Below are 20,986 nucleotides of genomic sequence, written 5' to 3'. Positions count from 1 at the left end.
TCACTTTCTCCTGAGTGAAGAGTAGGATTCAGTTAAAAGTGTCAAGGTTTAGATGCTTCAAGCATGATAGAAAGGAACAGGGGAGTAACATTACCAATTCAGGAGAATGTTATAGTTGTACATAAGGAAAACAGACCCTCAGTCCAACATGTCCATGCCAACCACGTACCCTAAACTGAACAAGTCCCACTTGCCTGAATTTGGCTCATATCCCTCTAAGCCTTTCCCTTTAATGTACAAGTCCATGGTACATAGGTAGAACTTAAGAATAAGAAAGGTGTAATCACTATGATGGGGTTATAGTGCAGGCTCCCAATAACCAGCGGAAGATAAAGGAACAGATATGTAGGAAAATCATGGAAAGATGTAAATACGACAACATCGCTATTGTGGGTGATGTTAAATTCCCCAATATTCATAAAATCTCTACAATGTGGAAGCAAGTCATTCGACTTATCGGGTCCACACCAACCCTCCAAAGAGCATCCCTCCCTGACCCACCTTAGCCCTACGTTTCCAACAGCTAATCCATCCTAGCCACAACCAATCCACCCAACCTGCACATCTTTGGACTATGGAAGGAAACTGGAGCACCCACAGGAAATCAATCAGACTCAGGGAGAATGTATAAACTCTACATCCGAGGGAGGAATCAAACCTGGGTCCCTGGCACTGTGAGGCAGACGCTAGCCAGTGAGCCAGCACATCATCCCTGGACCCCCTTACTGCAGAGGTTTCGATAAGGCAGAATGTGTTAGGTGCATCCAGGAGGCTATTCCCGTAGACTGGGAATGAGCCTGGCCATGTGATCGAATTTTAAAAGGTGGGGGAACATCATAGGAACAGTGATCACAACTGCGTAAGTTTTAAGATATACATAGATAAGGACTAAACAAATTCTTAGGTGGAAGCGCTAAATTAGAGAAAGCTAATTACAACAGTAGTAGGCAGAAACTGTAGAAATTAGTTTGGGGTGATTGAGGGTAAATCTCCATCCGACTACATGATTTTTATTTAAAAGGCCAGTTGATCAGAGTTCAGGACCAGCACGCTCCTGTGAGGATGAAATATCAGGATGTCAATATTTGGAAACTTTGGATGACAAGAGATTTTGAAAGTTTAGTTCAAAAGAAAAAGGAAGCATATGTAAAATTTAAGAAACTAAACTGATGCAAAAATTGGTGGTATTGTGAATAGTGAGGAAGCTTTTCAATGAATACAGCAAGATGTAGAGCCAGTGGAAAGTTAGGTGGAGATAAGGCAGATAGACTATCATCAGACAGGTGTGAGGTGATGCATGTTGGGACATTAAACGCAAGAAGTATACTGTAAATGGCAGGACCCTTAAAAGGGACCTTGGGATCCAAATCCATATCTTCCTGAAAATGGCAACACAATGATAAACGTGACAAGGAAGACATACAGAATGCTTGCTCTCATCGGCCATGGCACTGAGTATAACAATTAGCAATTCGTGTTATGTATGTCAGGCAGTATAAGATTCACTTAAGCAGTATTCTAATCTATTCCAATGTGAGCAGTTCTGGTTGCCACACTATAGAAAGAATATATAGGTTTTGGAGATGGTGTAGAGGAGGTTTATCAGGATGTTATCTGGATTGGAGTATATTAGAAATGAGGAGAAGTGTTCGACAAACTTGGATTACTTCGCTGGAATGTTGGAGGCTGGGGTGCAACCAGATAAAGGTACATTAAATTATGAGGGGCACGGATAGGGCCGATAGTCATACTCTTTCTTCCAGGGTGGAAGTATCAAATAAAAACTGAAAGAAGTGCAGATGTTGTAAATCAGAAACATAAACAGAAATTGCTGGAAAAGCTCAGCAGGTCTGGCAGCATCCCTGGACAGAAATCAAAGTTAACGTTATGAGTCAATACTAGAGGGCAGAGGTTTAAGGTGCGAGGAGAAAAGTTTAAATAGAAGACATGCCAGGCAAATTTTTATATCTCTCAGCCTGAAACACTGTCAAACGAGGTGGTAGAAGCAGATATAATTAAGAGCAATTTAGACAGACATTTGAATAGGAAGGGAATAGAGGGACCACATGCACAGACAGAATTAGTTTATAATGGTGGGCCGAAGGGCATCTTCCTACACTGCACTGTTATGAAGTCCTTTCCTGAATTTAAAGTACAGCCATAACTGCCAGCTAAAGGTCAGGCTGTTCCAAATGTGACAACTAACTATTAAATGGATACTTGAGTTTTGTTTGTTGTTTTGACAACAATTCTAATTTAACCAAGTTTTCTGATTAGATTAGATTAGATTAGATTACTTACAGTGTGGAAACAGGCCCTTCGGCCCAACAAGTCCACACCGACCTGCCGAAGCGCAACCCACCCATACCCCTACATTACCCCTTACCTAACACTACGGGCAATTTAGCATGGTCAATTCACCTGACCCGCACATCTTTGGACTGTGGGAGGAAACCGGAGCACCCGGAGGAAACCCACGCAGACACGGGGAGAACGTGCAAACTCCACACAGTCAGTCGCCTGAGTCGGGAAATGAATCCGGGTCTCAGGCGCTGTGAGGCAGCAGTGCTAACCACTGTGCCACCGTGCTATAAGGCATAGAATCATAGAGCGTACAGCACGGAAACTGACCCTTCAGTCCAACTCGACGAAATATCCTAACCTAATCTAGTCCCATTTGCCAGCACTTGACCTGTATCCCCTAAACCCTTCCTATTCATATACCCATTCAGATGCCTTTTAAATGCTGTAATTGTACCAGCATCCTCCATTTCCTCTGGCAACTCATTCCACACACACACCAACCTCGACAAAAAATGTTGCCCCTTATGTCCCTTTTATATCTTTCCCCTGTCATCCTAAATCTATGCCCTCTAGTTCTGAATTACCCCACCGAAGGGAAAAGACCTTGTCTACTTATCCTATCCATGCCCCTCACAGTTTCATAAACTTCTAAAAGGTCACCCCTCAGCCTCCGACGCTCCAGGGAAAACAGCCCCAGCCTATTCAGCCTCTCCCGATAGGTCAAAGCCTCCAACCCTGCCAATATTCTTGTAAATCTTTTCTGAATCCTTTCAGGTTTCACAACATCCTTCCATTAAGGAGACCAGATATGCACACGGTATTCCAAAAGTGGCCTAACCAATGTCCTATACAGATTCAACATGACCTCTCTGACCAATAAAGGAAAGCATACCAAACCCCTTCTTCACTATCCTATCTACCTGTGACTCTACTTTCAAGGAACTATGAACCTGTACTCCAAGGTCTCTTTGCTCAGTAACACTCTTCAGGATCTTACCATCAAGTGTATAAGTCCTGCTCTGATTTGCTTAGTTTAAATTATGTCCAGCATATCAGAAGCCAATGGATTTTGAATTTTATTGTTTTGATACCAGGAAACCAATCTAATTATAAGCATATAATGTGTCTTGGGGAATACATAAACCCAGTATTTTTAAAATTAGAGGGACAGCAACTGCCATTGAACAGGGAGCAACTGCTAAAGTGCCGGAGAGTTAAGAGCCCATCTAAAATCTTGCTCTCAAAGAAATTTGAACACACTCTCCAAAGGTATTTTTCATGTGAAACCTATTTGCAGTAAAACAGAAAGAAGATGACCCAGAGAGATCAGCAGCTGGAAGCTTGACAACAGTGGGGAAGACAGAGATTGTGTGGTCTTGAGATTAAGTTACTATAATATTTAATAAGTGTATTATTGGAACAGCTTATTTTTTTATAGAGTTGGGGTCAGATAGTAAGTAGTTTCTAAAAAATGGGGGCTTAGATTTGTGAATAGTTGTTGTTTAGTTTTCACTATTAGAGTTATGAAAATAAATTGTTATTTTTCTTCAAATAGTAGAATTTGGGAATTCTCTGTTACCCGTATTTTAACAGATTACGAGGCAAGGCGATCTTTTCTGGGTATTTGGTTTAGTTAACAATACTGTTGCACATTTTGTGTTCTTTATGCCATGTTCCACATTGTAGGGGAATCTAAGACCAGGCATCATAATGTCCAAGTCAGGGGTCACCATCTGAGAGACTTACTGAATTTATAGAAGATCAATATATTTAAGGTTTGTGATTGACAGATTTTAATCAATCAGTAAGAGAATCAAAGGTTATGAGAATAAGGCTTTGAAGTAGAGTTGAGGATTACCAGATGAGTCATGGTGTGGTCAAATGACAGAACAGACTCTCTTGGTTGAATGGCTGACTTCATAAGCTTTTACAGGATATGGGCATTGCTGGCAAACATTTGTTGCACTTCCCTGACCGCCCTTGAAAAGACTAACTTGCTCAGTTTTTCAGAGGGCAGTTAAGAGTCAAATAAATTGCTTTGGGTGTGGAGCACAAGTAGACCAGATCAGGAAAGACAGCAGATCCCTTTCCCTAAAAGAACGTAAGGAAATCAGATTATTATTTAACAACAATTGATGATAGTTTATGGTTACCATTACTGACTCATGTTTTCAATTCCAGATTAACTAAGTGCATGTAAAATTCCATCAGCTGCTGCAGTGGAATATGAAGCTATGTCTACAGAGCATTAGCTTGGGCCTCTTCTTGAATAATAGCTCAGTGATATTGCCATTGCCTCCCATAAAAGGCTTGGCAATGCAACTCAGCCCCATGAAATGCAAATCCATGCCTGTGGAACTCCAAGACATTCTTGCGGTCTGGATGATATGCATAAAGTATCACCAGCAAAAGCAGCTCTATTCACAGATTTTGGAATTCGACTGACAGCTAAAGTCACATCAGCGTATCTGCAGGGTTGACAGATTTATAAATTATACATTTCCTGACTTGGTTACTCAGCAGCTCAAGAGAGTGCAATCAGAAACGAAATAGATGACTACCAAGCAATCAAAGGCAGCTAGGCAGGCATCTAGGGTCAGCAGGGTTGTCTCGCTCTCCATTCAGGAAGGGAGACATCAGAGAGGTCTTCTGTCATCAGAGTTTGAAATTCAAGAGGAATGTTCCTCCCTGGTGCTTGGTTTGAAGATGTCACAGGACATTGAAGGTGGAAGTGGTGATACACCTTCATAGAATTCCTGCAGTGTGGAAACAGGCCCTTCAGCCCAACAAGTCCACACCAATCCTCTGAAGATTAACCCACCCAGACTCATGCCCTTACCCTATTATCCTATATTTACCCAACATCCCTGAATACTATGGGTAATTTAGCTTGGCCAATTCACCTAATGTTTTGGATTGTGGGAGGAAACTGGAGCACCCAGAGTAAACTCACGCAGACACAGGAAGAATATGCAAACTCCACACAGTCGCCCGAGGCTGGAATCAAATCCAGGTCCCTGGTGTTGTGAGACAGCAGTGCTAACCACTGAGACACCATGCTGCCCCTTAGTATCAATGATTTGAGCAGAGAGAAGAGTGAGACTCTAAAGGCAGTGTTCAGGGAATTAGAAGAGAGATTGAAAAGCAAAACCTCCCAATTACGCTCTGACACATGCCACTGAACACAGAAATATGAAGATAGAACAAATGATTGTGTGTTTGGGGAGATGTGAGCTATACAAGCTGGAAAGGAACCAGACAATATAGTAACGATTTACACTAGCTTGACTGAGGGATGGGAACATGAGAATAAATTCAGAAAGATCAAATAAGACAATATGGGGGCGAAGGGAAAGGGAAAGCGACAGGGAGTATGATGGTAAATAAAAAGGTAAGCAGCAGGTTAGCATGTGTGCAGGAAGGTTTAAGTTCAAGGCAGACTGTGAAAGAAGCAAAAAGGAAGGTGGCACGCAGTGGCTTTCGGGCGGCACGGTGACTCAGCTGTTAGCACAGCTGCCTCAGCGCCAGGGACCTTGGTTTGATTCCAGCCTCAGGTGACTGTCTGTGTAGAGTCTGCACATTCTCCCCGTGTCTACTTGGGTTTACTCCGGGTGTTCCAGTTTCCTTCCACAGTCCAAAGACGTGCAAGCTAGGGTGGATTGGCTGTGCTAAATTGTCCTATAGTGCTCAGGAATGTGTAGGTTAGGTGCATTACTCAGGGGTAAATGTAGGATATTAGGGTAGGGGAATGGGACTGGGTGGGTTTCTCTTCGGAGGATCAGTGTGGACTTGTTGGGCCAAACAGCCTGTTTCCACACGGTATGGATTCTATAAACTAACTTCTTCTATGAAGGATAACTCAGGAGATATTATTTGAGATGTTGGGAAATCATGAGCGTAAGAAAGCTAAGACAAAGACATTTTACCTGAATGTTTGTAACATTCGTAATAAGGTTGATGAGTTAACAGCACAAATCATCACGAATGAATACGATTTGATAGCCATTACGAAGTGTTGGTTACAAGGTGGTCACGTCGGTGAGTTAAATATCCAGGGGTACCAGACTATTTGGAAGGACAGAAAGGAATGTAAGGGAGGTGGTGGAGCTCTGATACTCAAGAGCAACAGCAGGACAGTGCTGTGAGATGATATAGGTTCTATGGAGGATGAGGTTAAATCCATTTGGGTGGAAATTAGCAACTCAGAGGAAAACGTCACTGATAGGTATAGTGTATAGGCCACCAAATAATAACATCACATTGGGGCTGACAATAAATAAAAAAATTATTAATGCCTGTAAAAATAGTTCAGCAATTATCATGGGGGATTTTAATCTACATGTAGGTTGTTCAAACCAGCTCAGTCAGGGTAGCCTTGAGAAGGAGTTTGTTGAGTGATCGTTTTCTTGAACAGTATGTAATGGAACCAATGAGAGAGCAAGCTATCCTAGATCTAGTCCTGGGTAATGAGACAGGAATAACTAATAACCTCATAGTTAGGGATCCTTTTAGCAGGAGTTATCACCGTATGGTATAATTGAGAACATTAGTGGGGAATGTGAAGATAAAATCCAATGTGCTTGAACAAAGGGGTCTACAATAGAAAGGGAGGACTTGGCTAAAGTAGACTGGAAACAAAGATTTTATGGTGGGACAGTTGACAAGCAGTGGAGGATTTTCAAAGCAATTTTTAAAGTGCTCAGCAAAAGTATATTCCAGTGAAAAGGAAAGAGTGTAAGAAAAAGGGTAATCTACCATGGGTATCTGAGGAACTAAAGGAGGCTACCAAATTGAAAGAGAAAGCATACAAAGTATTCAAAAACAGCATGAAACTAGAAGACTGGGAAAACTTTAAAGATCAAAAAGCCACAAAAAAAAGCTATAAAGAAAAGTAAGATAGAACATGAGAAAAAACTTGCACAAAATATAAAATCTGAAAGCAAAAGTTTCTCCAAATATGTAAAATGAAAAAGAGTGGCTAAAGTAAATGTTAGCCCTTTACAGGAATAGAAGGGGAATTTATGATGAAATGACCGAGACATTGAAAATTTATTTTGTATCAGTCTTCACAGTGGAGGGCACTAATAACATGCCAGTAATTGACAAAGAGGTGAAGGTAGTTGAGGACCTGGAAACGATCATTATTACGGAAGAGCTAGTGCTGGGTGAGCTAATGGAGCTAAGGACTGATAAGTCTCCTGGCCCTGATGGAATGCATCACAAGGTATTGAAAGAGATGGCGGAAGAAATAGCAGGTGCACTGGCAGTAATTTTCCAAAATTCGCTGGACTCTGGGGCAGTCCCAGAACATTGGAAAATAGCAAAATGTGACGCCACTGTTTAAAAAGGGAGGTAGACATAAGATGGGGAATTATAGATCGGTTAGCTTAACCTCTGCAGTGGAGAAGATGCTTGAGTGTATTATCAAGGAAGAGATAGCAAAGCATCCCAGTAGAAAGTGTCCCATTGGGCAGATGCAGCATGAGTTCATGAAGGGCAGGTCATGCTTGACAAATCTTTTGGAATTCTATGAAGACATTACGAGCAAGGTGGACAATGGAGAGCCAGACGATGTCGTGCACCCGGATTTCCAAAAATCCTTCAAGGGTGCATGGTGTCAGGGGTAAAATATTAGCATGGATAGAGAATTGGTTGACTAATAGGAAGCAAACAGCAGGGATAAATGAGTGGTATTCTGGCTGGCAATTAGTGACTAGTGGTGTTCCTCAGGGATCAGCGTTGGGACTGTAATTATTTACAATTTATTTAGATGAGTTGGAAGTTGGGACCACGTGTAAGGTGTCAAAGTTTGCAGATGACACTAAGATGAGTGGCACTGTGAAAATCTGCAGATGAATATAGATACTTTGAGTGAGCAGGGAAAGGTCTGGCAGATGGAACACAATGTTAATAAATGTGAAGTTATACATTTTGGTAGGAGTAACAGCAAAAAGGATGATTACTTGAATGGTAAAAAGTTGCTGCATGCGGCTACGCAGAAGGACCTGGGTGTCCTTCTGCATCAATCACAGAGCTTGGTCTGCAGGCAAATGGAATTTTGTCCACCATTGATAAAGGGATTGAGTTTATCAAGCAGTAAGATTATGCTGCAGATGTATAGAGTGCTGGTGAGGCCACACCTGGAATACTGTGTGCAGTTTTGTTCTCCTTACTTGAGAAAGAATGTACTAGCACTGGAGGGGGTGCAAAGGAGGTTCACTAGGTTGATTTCAGAGTTGGCGGGGTTGGCTTATGAGGAGAGACTGAGTAGATTGGGATTATATTCATTGGAATTCAGAATAATGGGGGGTGGGATCCTATAGAAGCATATAAAACTATAAAGGGAATAGATGAGGTAGAAGTGGAGAAGATATTTCCATTGGCAAGTGAAACTAGGACAAAATGACATAGCCTCAAGATTCAAGGGAGCAGATTTAGGATGAATTGAGAAGGAACGTCTTCACCCACAGAGCTGTTAATTTACGGACTTCCTTGCCCAGTGAAGTAGTTGATGCTACTTCAGTAAATGTTTTTAAAGCTAAGGTGGATTTCTTTTTCTAACAATAAAGGAATTAAGGGATACGGTCAGAGTGCGGGTAAGTGGATCTGAGTCCATGAAAAGTTCAGCCATGATCTTACTGAATGACTGAGCAGGCTCGAAGGGCCAGATGGCCTACTCCTACTCCTAGTTCTTATGTTCTAAATGCTAGAATTGGAAGACATGCATGTTCAATATAATTATATATAAGCATGCAGAAGGCAAAGGAAGAAAAGAGTAGACAATAAAATTTATTAGGCACTGTTTGGTATATACTTCCAATATAATTAGTCTAGGAAATAAGTCATATCAATAGAGCTCAGATTATCTTGGAATACATGATATTGTGGTTATTACTGAGACAAGGCTGAAAATAAAAGACAAATGGTAGCTCAACATTTCTGCTCATCAACAGAGGAAGTTCAACATCCGAAGATGACAACTGGTTTTGAAAATCGATTTGCTGTAAATGTAAGAGGGAATTTATCGGACCCGTATTGTAGAGTGGGAGGTAAAATAGGTTTAAGAGAAAGGAGTTATAAATAGTTGTTGTTTAATGTTCTCATTTGGACTTAAAAGATGAAAATTGTTACAGTTTTTCTTTAAATAGTGATATTTGGGATAGTTCTTCGCCACTTGAAATTTAACAGATTATGGCACGAAGTGAGTTTTTCTGTGTGTCTGGTTTAAATTAGCAGAAGAGTTTACCCCATGTCGTAAAACAAGATAATCATTTAGTTTCTCAAACACTTCTCTATTCCTCACTCTATCTTTAATCGATCCACATGACTTAGCCAACATTCCCTTCGTATGTATTTATTGAAGCTTTTGAAGTCCATTTTAAGTTCAACTGTATTCTTACTTTTCATAGAATCACACAATCCCTACAGTGTGGAAGCATGCCGTTTGGCCCATCAAATCCACACCAATCCTCAGAACAGCATTCCATCCAGACCCACACCCCTCCTTTGTTCAAAGAAAATAACTCTTGGTACCCATCACAGCCATTTCAACCATATCTCAGATTTATGTACATTGAAAGATATTAAATCCCTTAATACGTAGCCTTTCATTATGTCAATATTATTGAATACCTCTCCCCATTGTAATATTTGTATCGTCTTTCTTTCAAAAGCAGATGGACACAGAACACTTTTCACATCCTTTCTACCACATCCTGGTAAAGAAATTAAAACTCATGGAATCCACAGTTGCTTGGCAATTTGGGTCCAAAATTGACTTAGTGGCACAAGACAAAGGATGGCAGCAGAAGGTTGTTTGTGTAACTGGACACATTGTTCCGCAGGGATCAATGCTGGGACCCTGCTTATGAAATTCATAAATGATGCAGATGAGAATGTGGGAGGGGGGGGCTAATAGTTTATCGATGACACAAAGGTTGGCTGTTGGCTAATAGAGTGGAGGTAAATCTTTGGTTACAGGAAGATATAGATGGGTTGGTCAGATGGGCAGATGGTATTTAACGCTGATAAATGTGACGTGATGCATTCTGGAAGAAGCAACAAGACAAGGGCAAGACACCAGGAAGCTCAGAGGTTCTTAGGATGCTTGTGCACTGATCCTTGAAGATGGTAGGACAGGTAAATAGGGAAGTTAGGCTTACGGGATGCTTGCCTTTATCAACTGAGGCATAGATTAGCAGAGAAGGGAGGTTATAATGGAGCTCTATCGACCTTTGGTTAAACCACAGCTGGAATACTACGTGCAGTTCTCTTCACACAATAGGAACAATGTGATTGCACTGGAGGAGTTACAGAGGAGATTCAACAGAATGTTGTTTGGGATGGAACATTTCAGCTATGAAGAGAGGTTGGATAAGCTCAGGTTGTTTTCTTTGGAATAGAGTATGTTGGGGGGGGCCTTATAGAAGTGTATACGATTATGAGAGACATTGAGAATAGAAAGCAGCTACTCGTTTAGAATAGATAAATCGAGATTAATCTGGCTCAAGAACAGGCTGTTCAGCCCTCCAAGTGTGCACCGATACATTTGGCCCTTCCATTTTAAAACTGTCTTCACTTAAAGGATTTGGCTCCCTCCATTCCCTTTGTATTCAAATATTCATTCAGGTGCTTCTTGAATACTGCTATTGTGTCTGCTTCCACCACCTCCTCTGGTAGCCTGCTCCAGGCAGTCACCACACTTTGTGTGAAAAGCTTGCCTTGCACATCTCTTTTAAACACCAACTCCCCGCCTCCCAACCGTGAATCTGTGTTCCATTAGTCAAAAAGTCAAGAAGGGGACACACTTTTAAAGTGAAAAGTGTGATAGGTGCAGAGCGACCGACAACCAGAAAGGGCCAGAAGCTTGTTGTAATGTGGAGCAGCTAAGAGCCGGAGGGAAGTGGGCCGGAGGCATGGAGTTGTGCAGCTGAGATCCGGAGTGGAGAGGGCTGGAGGCCAATGACTTGCTTGATTATAGTGTCAAACAGTGGTGAAGACAATGTGTGCTGGTAAGCAGACAATGTCCACAAAATTTACTATTTTAAATTAGGACACAAAGAGTACCTAACAAAATTCTAACTGTTCAAAGAGCTGTGGGTTCTAGATTTGGGTGTGTCCAATGCAGAAATGCAAGCTAGGCACATTTACTCACCAAATGACTGTAATATGGTCAAATTTTACTTGATGGTTAGATGCAACGTTATTTACTTTGAAACTAGGGTCTTAAATCTGAACAACGAAAACTAAGCCAAGTTGAACATGATGGATTGAGGGAAAAAAATGATTTGACAAAAGAGCAAAATAAGAAAACCAGGAAATTACAGACCAGTAGCTTAACATTTTTGGTGGGAAATTGATGGAATCTATAATCAAGGATGGGGTAGCTGAACACCTTCAAGTAAAAAGTGAGGTCTGCAGATGCTGGAGACCAGAGCTGAAAATGTGTTGCTGGTTAAAGCGCAGCAGGTCAGGCAGCATCCAAGGAACAAGAAATTCGACGTTTCGGGCATAAGCCCTTCATCAGGAATGGATTCCTGATGAAGGGCTTATGCCCGAAACGTCGAATTTCCTGTTCCTTGGATGCTGCCTGACCTGCTGCGCTTTAACCAGCAACACATTTTCAGCCGTAACTAAACACATTGAAAATTTTCAATTAATTAGGGACAGCCAGCATTCGTTTGGCCGAACTGATCCTAACCCTTAACAATTTCTTCTTCGAATCCTCCCACTTCCTCCAGACCAAAGGGGTAGCCATGGGCACACGTATGGGCCCCAGCTATGCCTGTCTCTTTATCGGCTACATAGAACAGTTGATCTTCCCTAATTACACCGACACCATTCCCCACCTCTTCCTCCGCTACAGTGATGACTGCATTGGCGCCACCTCGTGCTCCCGCGAGGAGGTTGAGCAATTCATCAACTTCACCAACACATTCCACCCTGACCTTAAATTTATCTGGACCATCTCTGACACCTCCCTCCCCTTCCTGGACCTCTCCATCTCCATTAACGACAACCGACTTGACACTGACATTTTTTACAAACTCACTAACTCCCACAGCTACCTAGATTACACCTCTTCCCACCCTACCTCTTGCAAAAATGCCATCCCGTATTCCCAATTCCTCCACCTCTGCCGTATCTGCTCCCAAGAGGACCAATTCAACCATAGAACACAGCAGATGGCTTCCTTCTTTAGAAACCGCAATTTCCATTCCCACGTGGTTAAAGATGCTCTCCAACGCATCTCATCCATATCCCGCACCTCTGCCCTCAGACCCCACCCTTCCAACCGTAACAAGGACAGAATGCCCCTGGTGCTCACCTTCCACCCTACCAACCTTCGCATAAACCAAATCATCTGCCGACATTTCCACCACCTCCAAAAAGACCCCACCACCAGGGATATATTTCCCTCCCCACCCCTTTCCGCCTTCCGCAAAGACCGTTCCCTCCGTGACTACCTGGTCAGGTCCGCGCCCCCCCTACAACTCACCCTCCCATCCTGGCACCTTCCCCTGCCACCGCAGGAACTGTAAAACTTGCGCCCACACCTCCTTCCTCACCTCTATCCAAGGCCCTAAAGGAGTCTTCCACATCCACACCTGCACATCCACTAATATTATTTATTGTATCCTTTGCTCCCGATGCGGTCTCCTCTACATTGGGGAGACTGGGTGCCTCCTAGCAGAGCGCTTTAGGGAACACCTCTGGGACCCCCACACCAATCAACCACACCGCCCCGTGGCCCAACATTTCAACTCCCCCTCCCACTCTGCCGAGGACATGGAGATCCTGGGCCTCCTTCACCGCCGCTCGCTCACCACCAGACACCTGGAGGAAGAACGCCTCATCTTCCGCCTCGGAACGCCCCAGAGCATCAATGTGGACTTCAACAGTTTCCTCATTTCCCCTTCCCCCACCTCACCCTTGTTCCAAACTTCCAGCTCAGCACTGTCCCCATGACTTGTCCGGAGTGTCCTACCTGCCTATCTCCTTTTCCACCTATCCACTCCACCCTCTCCTCCTTGACCTATCACCTTCATCCCCTCCCCCATTCACCTATTGTACTCTATGCTACTTTCTCCCCACCCCCACCCTTCTCTAGCTCCACGCTTCAGGCTCTCTGCCTTTATTCCTGATGTAGGGCTTTTGCCCGAAATGTCGATTTCACTGCTCCTTGGATGCTGCCTAAACTGCTGTGCTCTTCCAGCACCACTAATCCAGAAGCATGGATCAATGACAGGTAAATCATGCTTGTCAAACATTTGAGTTTTTGAACAGCTGACAAAGATAGTGGATAGGGAACTGCCTACAGATGTTGCTTATGAGGACTTCCAGAAGGTTTTTGATAACATTCCATGTAAAAGTCTGTAACTAGGGTAGAAGTCCTTGGAATCGAGGGTAAATTACTGGTAAGGCTGGGAAATTGGTTGAATGGCAGGTAATACAAAGTAGGGATAATGGGAAGGTACTCAAAATGTGACCAGTGGTATCTCATTAAGATCAATGGGAAACCTCAATTAATAACAACTTGAATAATAGCATAGAAAGACATATATCCAAACTTCCTGATGATGTGAAGTTAAGTGACATTGCAGACAGTGCAGATGACAGTATAAAATTACAAAGGGACAGATGAAATGAAGGGGCAAAACTGTGGCAGATGAAGTTCAGCGGAAGCAAGTCTGACCAAAAAAAGTACTTTCTAGGTGGTATAAAGACTGAAAGTGGGGATATCGACAATAACTATGGTGAAATGGCAGACATTATGAATATTTATTTTCCTTAGACAACTGACTTCTAAAGAGATTTGGGGGTTCAGGTGCATAGATCTTTAAAATGTCTTGAACAGGGGAAGAAAATAATCAAGAAACCTAATGGAATGCTAGCCGTTATATCAAGAGGACTTAACCACAAGGATGGCAATAGCTTAGTATCATTATCACTGGAGTGTTGAACCAGAGTCCCATGTAATGTTCTGGGGAACGCAGTTCAAATCCTAAAAAGGCAGATTGTGGAAATTGAATTCAGCACAAATCTGAAATTAAAAATCTAATAAGGAACATAAAACCATTGTCGATTATGAAGAAAAAGCCATCTGGTTCATTCATGTCCTTTAGGAAAGAAAACTGCCATTCTTACCTGGTCTGGCCAACAATATGGGGAGGCAATGTCCAATTATCACTGGACTGTTAATCCAAAAATCCAGGGAACATTCTGAACATGGCATCTGGAATTAAGAATCTAGTGGTTGCCATGAATCCATTGTCAATTGTTGGAAAATCCCAAAGGTTCATTAATGTCCTTTAGGGAAGGAAACCGTCATCCTTACATGGTCTGACCTACATTGCAACTCCAGACCCACAGCAATGAGGTTGGCTCTTAACTGCCTTCTGAGCAATTAGAGATGGCAATAAAAATGCTAGCCTAGCCAACGATGCCCTCATCTCATGAATTAATTTTTAAAAAGTGACTCCAGAACCACAGCAATGTGGTTGACTCTTAATTAGCTTCTGAGGTGGGCAATAAACGCTGACCTAACCAGTGATACCCTCATTCTGTAATTGAAGTTTTTAAAATGCAGAAGCCATGCTTCAGTTATGCAAAACCCTGGTAACACCCCACTTTGAGTACTGTGAGCAGATCTGGGCACCACATCTTAGGAAGGAGATAGTGGTCTTGGAGGGAAAATAATTAGATTTCCAGCAACACATTTTCAGCTCTGATCTCCAGCATCTGCAGTCCTCACTTTCTCCTAATTAGATTTCCAAGAACAATACCTGGACTTCAGGGGTTAATCTATGAGGAGAGATTATGCAAATTAGGTCATTTTCTTCAGAATTTAGAAGATTAAGGAGTGATCTGATGGAAGTCTTCAAGATATTAACAGGAAAAGACAGGATAGATAAACTACTTCCATTAATTGGGTATTCTGGAACTAGGGAGCATAATCTGAGAATTATGTTTAGGAGAAATGTCCACTCAATTAAGAGAAGAGGTGTCTATAGAAGATGAGTCAGACAGCAAGTATAATGTACATGTTGCCAGCCAGGGTATAGACAAGAAATAAGCTGAGTGTGCAGTAGAAGTTGTAGGCCCAGAGTTAGTGGAGTTCCGGTTAAAAATACTGTTAGTATTGGGTGAAGCTGATTGCTTCTGGGTTCTTCCAAAAATAAAGGGGAAGACCTAAAAATGGAAATAGATATGGGTGCAGAAGTGTCTTTTATTCCTAATTGGTACACAGTGAGAAGTTAAGGGCATTACCATTGAAACCATAAAAGATTTCACTACAAATTTACCTGGAAAAATGATGGCACTGGAGGGCTACGCGCTGGCAAAAGTACAATGAAGGGACCAATGTGCAGAATTTCCACATTACATTTTCAAAGGCATTATTTGGACATAGCTGGTTGCAAAAATTAAAGTTGAACTGAGGTGTGGTTAATAGCTTGGCAGATGCTAAGATGAGATCCTGGACATGCCTTCATACGTCTTCAAAGGAAGCCTGGGGAAAATGAAAGGCATCAAAATTAAATTATAGGTGAAGCTAGAGGCGTGGTCCTAACAGTTGGAAGGCACATCTGGTACCTTATGCTATCCAGCCTAATGTGAAGGCAGCACTGAAACTAGTGAATGTTAAGGAAGAAAAACCAGGACTACTAACCACCAGTGAATGGGCCACTCCAATCATTCTGGTCTTAAAACAATGAGGATTGGTGGTGCAAATTAAAGCCCACTTCCACTCATCGAAGATCTATCTAGTGGAAGAGGAAAAGATTTTAAAAACTTATCAGTTACAGGGCTACTTACAGATGGGGTCACAAAGGAGTGACAGTCACTGTGGACAGTGGTGAGCTACAAGGGACTTTTTTGCCACAAGCAATGTCCTTTTGGCATCACATCAGTGCCGGCAGAGGGCCACATATCAAATATTAAATGGGTTGCCAGGGGTCCAGTGTTATCTAGGTAATATTTTGAATACTGGATCCTCCAACAAGGAGTGATTGAAAAATCAATATGGATCCCGAAATAGATTGTGAGAGCACAGCCTACAGGTAAAAAAGGAGAAATGTGAGATTTGTTTAAAGACTGCAGAACACCTGGGCCATGTAATCAATAGCAAGGGATTAAACAAGGCGTCCAAAAAAATGGAGGCCCCGAGACCAGAGAATTTTCTTGGGACTTGTCAATTATAATGGCAAGTTCATCTTAGATTGGGTGTAGCTATGATGCCCCTCTAGCCAAACAGCTGAGGCAGCACCCATGTTGACCGAGATCGTCTGAGAGTTCTAATATTGCAGATGCATATTCCCTCAAACATCAACTATGATTTCCAACACTAATAAATAAAGATTAAATAAACAGCATGCTGCATTGAAAATATTCTCATGTTCCCAACGGGTTATTCAGTTTTAAAGGTGTACAGTCTCAATGTCACCATTCACAATTCTCCAGATTCAAACAGCTCACTTAATTCAAAGAAATAAACGTAGGGAAATGGGTCTGGGTGTGTTACTCTTCGGAGAATCAGTGTGGACTTGTTGAGCGAAAGGGCCTGTTTTCACACTGTATAATTCTATTTTTAAAAATCTGGCAAATGTGTTAAAGCTCCTGCATTGGTTGCTAGGAAAAGGTTGGCCACAGAAATATGCACAGGAATGTGAGGCAAGCCTTTAAAACGAAGACGGAGCAGAATTATGCCCAAGGTCAAAAAGAAGTATTAAGCATTGTGTTTGGTGTAAAGATGTTTATCCATTTCTGTTATGGCAGGCACTTCATGCATCTGATCGATCACAGGCCTCTAATCTCCATTTTTTGACCGTATACAGGCATTCCATTAATGGCAGCAGCACACCTAAACAGATGGACACTCATATGAAATCAAATATAGATAGGCGGAAAAGCAGGACAATCCAGATGCTCTGTCGAGTCTACCACAACCAGGAAATAAAGATATTGCTGATTAGAACCTGAAAATTATGCACTTTTCCTGGGACACAAAGTGCTGGTGTCAGCAAGTCAGGTGCTGAACACTACTTGGAATGACCCGCTTTTGAGCCAAGAAATGGGCTTGGTCCTGAGAAAGAGGACCAGTCATGGAAACTGTCCAGAGGTGAGAATTATCTCTATCAGATGTTTAATGTGGAGAAAGAGAATTGTTATTCCTCTCCCATTAAGAGGAATGGTGCTAGAATAAGTGCACCAAAGGCACTCTGGCAGAGTGCAAATGAAAGAGATAACCAGGAGCTATATTTGGTGGCAGAACCTGCACTTCCAGATTGAGGAGAAAGTGGGATCATGCAAATTCTGTGCTTTAGTAAGAAAGGTGGCACCGTTGCCAGCCCTTTAACAATAGCAATGGCCTCAAACACTATGGCAGTAGATTTACATTGACTGATAGAGGAACAGATGCTATTAATGGTTATGGATGCCCATTCTAAATGGCCCGTGGTGGTGGTAATGAAGTCAGTATCAGCAGGAGCAACGATAGCCCTACTGGATGAATGAATGGTTGGTGCCAAAACGTCGATTCTCCTGCTCCTCAGATGCTGCCGGACCTGCTGTGCTTTTCCAGCACCACATTCTCAACTCTGATCTCCAGTATCTACAGTCCTCACTTTATCCTGGATGAAATATTTGCCAAGTTTCAGAATTGTAGGTTTAAGCAAAAATCTCAATTGCTTTGAGAAGATTCCTCACCATTCTCGGCTTCTACCAGAATCTTGGAGATTGTTTTTCAAAATTAAACTTAACAAAAACAAAACTAGCAGCTGAGCTATGCTGCTAGTCTAGAAACTGGGGACACCTGTTCACATCTCAGCTCCACAAGGTTAAAAAAAATCACACAACACCAGGTTATAGTCCAACAGGTTTATTTAGAAGTACAAACTTTTGAAGTGCTGCTCCTTTGTCAGGTCTACTCTACAAGAACAATGATCAAACCTTTATGACAAACTGAATTCAGACAACATAGAGTCTATACAAATTCCAAGACACAGGAAAATCGATGTTTCGGGAAGGGCTTTTGCCCGAAACATTGATTTTCCTGTTTATCGGATGCTGCCTGACCAGCTGAGCGTTTCCAGCACCACTTTAATCTTGACTCTGATCTCCAGCATCTGCAGTCCTCACTTTCGCCCCTGACAAATTCAAGACCACCAACTTCAATAGATATTTAATCACAAACACCTACTCTAATAATCAGGAAGTCCAATTCATCACATAAGTTAAAAATCACGCAACTCCAGGCTGTAGTCCAACAGATTTATTTGGAGGCACTAGCTCTCGAAGCACTGCTCCTTCATCTGGTAGCCGTGAAGTATAAAATCAGAAGACAGAATTTAGAGCAAACGTTTACAGTGTGGTGCAACTGAGATGATGTATTGAAAAAAGCTGGATTGTAAACTTTTGCTCTAAATTCTGTGTCTTCCGAATTTTATATTTCACAACCACCTAATGAAGGATCAGTGCTCCGAAAGCTATTGCTTCCAAATAAACCTGTTGGACTATAACCGGGTATTGTGTGATTTTTAGGAGAAAGTGAGGACTGCAGATGCTGGAAATCAGAGCTGAAAAATGTGTTGCTGGAAAAGCGCAACAGGTCAGGCAGCGCCAAAGGAGCAGGAGAATCGACGTTTCGGGCATAAGTCCTTCTTCAGGAATTGTGTGATTTTTAACGTTGTCCACCCCAGTCCAACATCGGCACCTCCAAATCGGCATTTCCAAACAGAAGAATCAACAAAGCGATTATTGTAGGAAACCAGATGTGATGGGGAGGTAAATGGCATGCAATTTTGTATAATGTAGGCCCTCCTCATTTGAGTTATTCCCCACAGCTACCACCAGGAGAAGGATCACAGATAGTTATCGCTCTGAGAAACGAGACATACCGACACAGGCCTGTTCCTTGCCAGGGAAACCAACGGTGCAACCTTCGAAAACCACCGACCTGAACGGCACCACAAGGCCTCAGGCACATCCTGAGGTGAAAACCAGTTCACAAAAATCACCAGAACATAAGAAAAATCAAATACTCACCTGATAATTCCAATACGAGTCCTACTGCATCAGCAGATTTAACCCAACCTGAACGCTTACACTGTCCATAATCCTCAGCAACGCACCCACTACGGCAAGCGGGAACAGCCACTTGTGTTTCAGGATCGCGAATTCACCCAAGTGGTGAGCTTAATTTCCGAAATCCCAAAGTTTCGAACCTTGCTAACCGGGAGTGGGAGTTGGGTGGTTACAGAGCAGGGAACCCTAAGGGTAGGAAGCCGAAGGAATAGTTTTTTATGGTAAAGACCTAATATTTAGTTCCAATAGTGTTTAATTTGTATTCAATTTAATAGTGTATCTAATTACTGTCCTCTGTATAACTGTGTTGATTTCACTGTTTTATTGCACTTGCCTTTTATTTCTTGTATTATACATTTGTATTTCATTAACGCAGAGATCCTTTTGCCCTGAAACACCTGTCTACTGCCTTCTTCATTTCACATTTCCTATAATAAATCCAGTGTCAGAACCAGGGATGTGGGGGTGATTTGAACCACCTAAAAATCAGCAAATTACTGATCGCCGAATCTGCTCAGATGAGGAGGAACATGACAGACACCTAGAAGTACTCAAGGATGCCCTCACAAGAATGAGGTACGATGCTCAACTCATCAACCGCCAGTTCCGACGTGACACAGCAAGGAACCGTAATTACCTCCTCAGGAGACAGACACATACTGCAACTGACAGGGTACCCTTCGTTGTTCAGTACTTCCCAGGGGCTGAAACATTACGCCATGTTCTTTATGACCTGCAACACATTATTAATGAGGATGAGCACCTCACCAAGACCGTCCCCACACCTCCACTACTTGCCTTTAAACAACCGCCAAACCTCAAACAGATCATTGTTCGTAGCAAGCTACCCGGCTCTCAGGACAACTCCATACAACCCTGTCACGGTAGATGCTGCAAGATGTGTCAGAGTGTGGACATAGATACCACCATTACACATGGGGACACCTCCCACCTTGTACATGGTAGGTAGTCATGTGACTCAGCCAATGTTGTCTATCTTATACGTTGTAGGCAAGGATGCCTGGAGGCATGGTACATTGGGGAAACCGAGCAAAAGCTACGACAAAGGATGAATCGGCAACGCACAACAATCAACAGACAGGAGGATTCCCTCCCAGTTGGGGAACACTTCAGTGGTCCAGGACATTCAGCTTTGGACCTTCGGGTGACCATCCTCCAAGGTGGACTTTGGGACAGGCAGCAGAGAAAAGTGGCTGAGCAGAGCCTGATAGCTAAGTTCTGTACCCATAGGGAGGGCCTCAACCGAGACCTTAGGTTCATGTAACATTACAGCTGACCACTATTGCACTTTACACACACACAGATATTCCTACACACACACACTCTCACATACACATGGACACACATACACACAGACGCGCACACTGACACCCACACACACCCTTACAGACACACACTCTCCCACACTCACACATGCACCCCCTCACAGACTTAAGACACTCTGCACTCACGATACACACACATACACTTTCTCACACTCACAACCCCCAACCCAGACAGACACACGCACAGACAGACAAAGACCCACATGCACACATATATTTTGTGGGGTGAATTTGTACTTGCAGGGTTATATTGT

The 20,986-nt window shown here is 42.6% G+C and overlaps 1 protein-coding gene across 3 annotated transcripts in view; it reads right to left on the bottom strand.

Moving 5' to 3' along the window:
• The window catches only part of pgm3 (phosphoglucomutase 3), a 117,068-nt gene extending 97,627 nt beyond the window's left edge, over positions 1–19,441 (bottom strand). For all 3 annotated transcript variants that reach the window (XM_060831620.1, XM_060831621.1, XM_060831622.1), the window contains exon 1: positions 19,348–19,441. The gene's annotated coding sequence lies outside the window, so the exon portion shown is untranslated. The remainder of the gene's footprint in view (positions 1–19,347) is intronic.
• Between the last annotated feature and the right edge of the window lie 1,545 nt (positions 19,442–20,986).

Source organism: Hemiscyllium ocellatum, chromosome 10 (assembly GCF_020745735.1).
Source record: "Hemiscyllium ocellatum isolate sHemOce1 chromosome 10, sHemOce1.pat.X.cur, whole genome shotgun sequence".
Lineage (NCBI taxonomy): Eukaryota > Metazoa > Chordata > Chondrichthyes > Orectolobiformes > Hemiscylliidae > Hemiscyllium > Hemiscyllium ocellatum.
Note: the sequence above shows the minus strand (reverse complement) of the source record. Positions and strands in the feature narration are given on the sequence as shown.